The sequence below is a fragment of the Haliaeetus leucocephalus genome, unplaced genomic scaffold (assembly GCF_000737465.1).
Source record: "Haliaeetus leucocephalus isolate CR32 unplaced genomic scaffold, Haliaeetus_leucocephalus-4.0 Scaffold984, whole genome shotgun sequence".
Lineage (NCBI taxonomy): Eukaryota > Metazoa > Chordata > Aves > Accipitriformes > Accipitridae > Haliaeetus > Haliaeetus leucocephalus.
This window is the reverse complement of record NW_010973420.1, coordinates 1,375,040-1,381,039: the sequence shown is the minus strand read 5'-3', so window position 1 is coordinate 1,381,039 and position 6,000 is coordinate 1,375,040. Positions and strand designations below refer to the sequence as shown.

The window sequence follows — 6,000 nt, the reverse complement described above, 5'->3', positions numbered from 1 at the left end:
CCGCTGCTCCTCTGCCTGGTGAGCAGTTTTGCCTCACAGGTAGACTGTGGAAAACTGTGTTGCAGTTCCCTTCAGTCTTCCCTCAATGAAAACAGTTGTTAATTATTTCCAAATTGGCACATGGCGGTGCATAGGGCCGGAAAGGCCACTTGCTAAGCTGTCAGTTAAATAGTAGGCTTTCTTTTGCCTAATTTGTATTTTAGGGTGGGGGTGGGGAATTGTCATTTTCAACTGTTCCAAAAGGGCTGCCTGAAATAGGTAGACAGTACCCCAGTGTGCTTCTCTTTAATGCCCAGATGCTCCAGCCAACATGCTTCCCAACAAAAGGAGAAGATCTGTACTACTGACTGTCACTGCTTAAGGCAGTGGGGTTCAAAGTGCTGGCAGGGCTCGTGCATAATAGAAGACTGGATTAAGAAAACAAACAAACTCAAAGCTTAGATCTGTTCCTTACAGGAAGTTTTAAGTAGCATCGTAGTAATTTCATTGAGGAAAGAAGAAATGGGGAGAGGGGATCATGGAGGGAGTGGAAATGAGATGCTCAGATTTTGCATGCCACTGTCCTTGAGGTTGCAGCTGGTTTTTTTCCTTGGTGAGAGTCAGCAGCAGCCCTGCAAATACGTGAACTTTCTAAAATACTGGGAAGGGGCAGAGGACTGGGGTATCCTGGAGGAAGATTAGGGAAGGAAAAGAGAAGAGAGAGAAATGTAATCCAGGACCTTGAAAGGATGCTTTTTGAGGAGCACCATTATGAGACTCTACGGGGGTATGTTCTGCTTGAGTTACTTACGGTTTCTTGCCAAAAAGTATCTAAATAATGGGGAGCATAGTGGAAACTAGGGATTTGTTTCTTCCTGAGAGGGAAGGGAGGAGTGCAGCTCTTCAATTAAATGAGAAAACTCCTTTCCTTCACTCATCAGAGCAGCTACCAGTATTGACAGCGTTCACATGAGCCCAGAGCATTGAACTGGTGCTGGTGACAGGACCTGGGGCAGGAGCTGTGCTGCCACATCTCCTGCGGCTGTCTCCACATATGTGCAGCTGCTTGAGGTGCTGTGGAGCTGAGGGACACACTCTGCTTGCCTGCTGCCAAAAGAGCTCTCTCTGTGCAAATTAGTTCATAACTTACGAGCTTTGACAAGTTTTTGTTGGCTGTGCCTTGGGAAACGTTTCTGAGTGGCTGTTGCTGAGTTTGCTTTTATCTTATCCCACATTTTTTTGGCTGTTGTGGAAATAGCTGGATTATTTAATTGTGTTTTTGAGATGCATATATAGTCACCTGAAACTTGGTGATGTAAAAAAAACCAAAAATGTGTATCAATAACAAACACATTCATTTTCACTAAAAAGAAAGAGTTAGGCTCTGCAGAGCTGTGTGACCCTGGCCCAGCTGCAATTACATGCTGAGCCTCCTGTGCACGGACACTGCACTTGCATTGTCCTGAGAGAAACTGAATCTTAGTTGGTTTGTCAGAGATTCCGTGGCAGCGTGCTTGGCATGTTTCAGCTGCCGTAGTCGCCCTGTCCATGCACAGCCCCTTTGCTGAGCTCTCCACTGCCAGCGTGTCAGAGCTGGGACGAGGACCAGCCACGTGCGCTGGGTGGGACGGTGTTTCTCTTTGCCTCCTTTCCCCCATGTGAGTCGTTTCTTGCTCCTCTGCAGCTGCCATCCTCCCACTGAGTCACTTTGGATCCGCTGCAGTGGCGACTCCCAATGACACAGAATTTTACTCTCCAGTGAGCCAAGTACCTGCCCTGTTATTTTTGGGCTGATCTGGGGTGAGGGGGAGCACTGACACAATAGACCCAAGGCATGATTCTCCCCTCCTCGGCTCTGCCCTGTCATTCACTTGGAAAAAGGCTGCTTTCACTCTCCGGGACTTTAAAAATGGCTTCAAAAGCTGCACATTCTGGAAGAATACGTCCCAGAGCTGCCTGGTCACTATTGCTAATGCTTGGCTACTTCAGCTGAAATACCTTGGGTGATGCTTTTCCATTACTGCAGCGTGTCAGGTTCCTGTTTGGATTTGAGCGTGGGGAATGTCCTGGAGAGCATCGGGAGCATCTCTGCCCAGGGGCGCTTCTGCTGGAAAGGGAGGTCTTATCGGAGCCGCATTTGGGAAACTGCGTGAGTTTTGATCCTGTGCTGCTTGCTCCTTGTTTGTCCCACTCTTGAGTTCTCTGTTGAATTAAGTAATGATCCTCCGGACTCCCAAATGTCCATTTTTTAAGCTTTTCCATGAAAAGAGGGTTAACAGTAACTGATTTTTTTATTGAAAGTAAAGCTGAGGAAAACCGCCTGCAAAAGCTATGACTTCTGAAAACAGGCTGATTTCGCCAAGAACTGGAGTGTTGACAACACTGAAGTGACTAAGCATCTTGTGCTTTACTTTCGATAAGAAAAAGCAGCTCGTTGAATTTGGATTTACGCTGGGGTTTATCCTGCCTCTCTTTTCTTTCTTCCCAATCCAGGTGCCCTGAATGAGAAGGCTGGCTTCAGCTCATCTCAAATTCCATTAATTAGCCAGCAGAAATGACTGGCTCTGTGCACTGTATGTTGCATAAGAGCAGTAAAGGAAACCCGTCTCCACTTTTCATTCATCCGTCTGGTGAATAGCACTTTAGTTACCTCTGCTAGGGAGATGGGCTGGGAGCAGCCAGCAGCAATCCCTTCCAGCACTTGGTGAGATCACAAGTTTCCGGATTGAGAGGGTGTGAAAGGAAGAGCTAATCCACTGGCTGGCACAGCCGAGTCAGGAGTTACCGGGTTTAGGGGTTTTTTTTCTGTTTTTCATACAAGAAAGATCTCTCACAAATTTCCATTTTCTCTTGCATTTAAAAGGGTTTGTTTTTAAATTGATATTTCCTTCCGTCCCCTCCCTTCTTCCTCCCTTAGTCTAAACTATGACCGCAGCCATTTAAGAGCTGCTGGCAGCTGCAGCAGACCAGAGAGGTCTGGCTGGGGAGAGGTGCTAAAATACACAGACCGGTGAAATACGTTAACCTTGTTGTTCGGTGCGGGCGTGCACATGCGCTTCGGCCTACCACTGTGTTTTTACAGTGCTTTCACCAAAGTGATAGAGAAGAGATTCAACATCACAGACCAGGGCTGTGGTTGGTCCCTGGCTACGTACAGCCTGAGCCTGGAGAGCCAGTTTGGACTGGGTAGCACTGGGAGACCAGGAGAACGGTTCATAGCTGCTCTGTGGGTTGATGAACTTGCTTTGTGCACAGGTGGCGAGTGCCACTACAGGATTTGCTTTCTCACAGCTTAGGGCGTAGACAGACTTCTTTTTTGTAGGCATGAAACCTGGGCGTAGATTAATGGATGAACCAAGTGGCTAACCCCCACAGCTGCACCCAGCAGAGAGTGTGCTCCCAGTACATGGCACAGGAGGCATCGCACGGCTGTATGCCACCTTCTGCTTTCACATCAGCCTTGCATCTGGCCCTGCACATTGTTCAAAAGGAGAAGATGTATATCAAAACAGCATTTCTATTTTTACCATCCTTGAAAAGGGCAATTTAGTGAGGAATTGAGAGTTAGGATGGAGAAAAGAATTGTTCTATCTAAACCTGTTTGTAGGGATCTGCAGCAGATTAAATCGCCGGTACATCTTCAAAGCTGGAGGTCAGCGGGTTCTCATGCAGGTGTTGTCCTCTGCAGTGGGCTGAATTTATTCTGTTTATTGCTTTTTGTTTATAAATGGCTGTGTCTTTTTATTCCATGAACATTTGAAAGAATGCTCTTGGTCCTGCAGTATCTCTTCCATACATGCACACCTTCTGCAGTTGGTCTGCCTTCTCTGGGGCAACCGTCACACAGAAATATGGTGTTCATGTGAAGTCTTTGAAGGAAAGCGCCTCCTGTCACCTCTGCTTACCTAGAATAAGCTTTCTGGTTCAGCACTGAAGTGAAACCATCTGGAAAAAGAATCTCCCAATAAAATACTCCTCTTAATTTAAAGAAGTTGCACATTTAAAATGTCTAGATCTTCTGTGGGAACACACTGGTTTCATCAACATTTTCAAGTAATACAGCTGAACTGTTTTAATCAAGTCAACATTCTTCCTTTCGACTTTATGTTATGGCTTTGATTGAAGTAAATCACTTTGAGTATATTGTTTTGCAAAAACGTCAGAATTTATAACTTTTTGGCCCTAAATTGAATTGAAGTAAGCATTTTGAAATCTTGTTTTGTTCTACCCACTTCCCCTGCCAGGAGACAGGAATATGATGTTTTTCAGCCAGTGTTAGTTATAATTTTGATGGTATTTGCTGTGAGCCTTGGATGTCCTGTCACACAGATACTGGTTTCATCTGCAATGTGAAGCATTCTCATTTCCTTTTCCATGAAGATGTGTGCCTGTAGTTCATGTTCATTTGGACTCTTACTTTTTTAAGCTGGTTTTCCATAAGGTGTCTTTGCCTTGCCTTTCCTAGGAATCGTTTTTAAAGAAGGAATTGAGGAATAAGGAACTCCTTTGTGGTCTGACCATCCTCTCTTTGCTGCTGATTTGCCTCCCAGGTTTACTTCTGTTGACTTTGAGGGACTTAGTCCCAGTCCAGAGCATTGGCCCTCCCTTGCATGGGCACTCATGCTTTCTCAGGACGCACTGTGTGCACAGGACCAGCAACAGCTACTTTAATAGTGGCCCAGTACAACTCCACTAAAGCCAACAGGGTTAGCACTTGAACCAAAGGAGATCAGGATATGCAGCACAGCAGGTTAGGAAACCGCACAAAGGACATAAATTGAAGTCTTCTGGGTCATGAAGCAATGCATGAGGACTGGGGTGTCACTTGGGTTATCTTGCTGTAGAGCTCTGTAAAGCTCTCAACAGAGACTATGAAAGACCTTTATTTTAGGTGTGCAGGGCTTAATTTGTTGTGACATCTCGCCCAACTGAGCAGTGAAAGTCAATGACACTGATAACAGTGGGTGAAGGACAGAATTGAGACTAAAAAGACCTGATTGTCATTTAGGTGAAGCCCTTGCGTATTGTCCCAGTTGCGTAAAAGGACATTAAAGCATGAAAATAGTTAATGGAAACAAATTATTGCAGTAATATCTACTGATATGAAACTCCCCTATCCTCCAGAGATAGCGCATTTTTTACCCTCTTGGTATAGACACCTTTATTTCACAGCTCTGGCTTTTGATGCCATTACCAAGTAATTAGCTGCTGTCTCTAGAGCATCGTTTCAGCAGTGGGGAAGGGCAGAGATCCAGAGGCAGTTGCACATCAGCTGCGTGGGCTGGCAAGAGCACACACACTCTGTTTGGAGGGATGCGTTTTCTCAGTAGGGCTCAATAGTCGTGTCTGCGCGCTTCACTCAAAGCTGTTTTTCTCTGTGCCTGAAGTAGAGACTGTTTCTTTGATATGCAAGTTTATGGGAGGGGGGGTGGGGATGGGTGGGAGCGATGGGTGTGGGGAACAGATGGAGAAAGCACAGGGAAAATGCAATGGTTTCAAGGAATAGAAAGAGATACTTTTGTTGGAATCGTTACACCAGAAACAAGCAGCCTCTGATGAAGGAAAGTGAGCCTGAGGATAGGGAAGGTTGTGGTGTTATTAACAGAAAAAGGGTTTATAAGGGTTTCAGCTTTATCAGTTCAAGGTTGGTAGCTTGAGAAACCAAATGTTGAGGGATGTGGAAGTGATCAAAAGAGAAAGGTTACAGAAGGACGGAATATAAGGCATTGAGCAGAAAGCGTGAGAGGTGGGGAGCAGGGACAGGGCTTGCTGTGGGAGAGGGGCCACCAACTCTCCGAACCTCTCCATGGGGGAGAGGCAAGGGAGCAAGGAGAGCAACAGAGGAAAAACGGAGGTGACCTGGACAAGCAAATAAACCCTTGGACCAAAAGTGGGTGCAGATGAGGAGGGGAGGAGGTAACTGTACAGGGGAGGGCAGTCAGGCAGCTGCTTTCACGAAAACAGGACTGTCCTGTGATAAACCCTCAGCTGTTCTTGAACTTCTAGGCATGCTAGATATCA

General features: G+C 46.0%; 1 protein-coding gene across 1 annotated transcript in view; it reads left to right on the top strand.

Annotated features, from left to right (window-relative positions):
• Window positions 1-1,865: 1,865 nt before the first annotated feature.
• FBLN2 (fibulin 2) overlaps window positions 1,866-6,000 on the top strand; it is an 86,780-nt gene continuing 82,645 nt past the window's right edge. The window contains exon 1 of the mRNA XM_010584409.1: window positions 1,866-2,128. The gene's annotated coding sequence lies outside the window, so the exon portion shown is untranslated. The remainder of the gene's footprint in view (window positions 2,129-6,000) is intronic.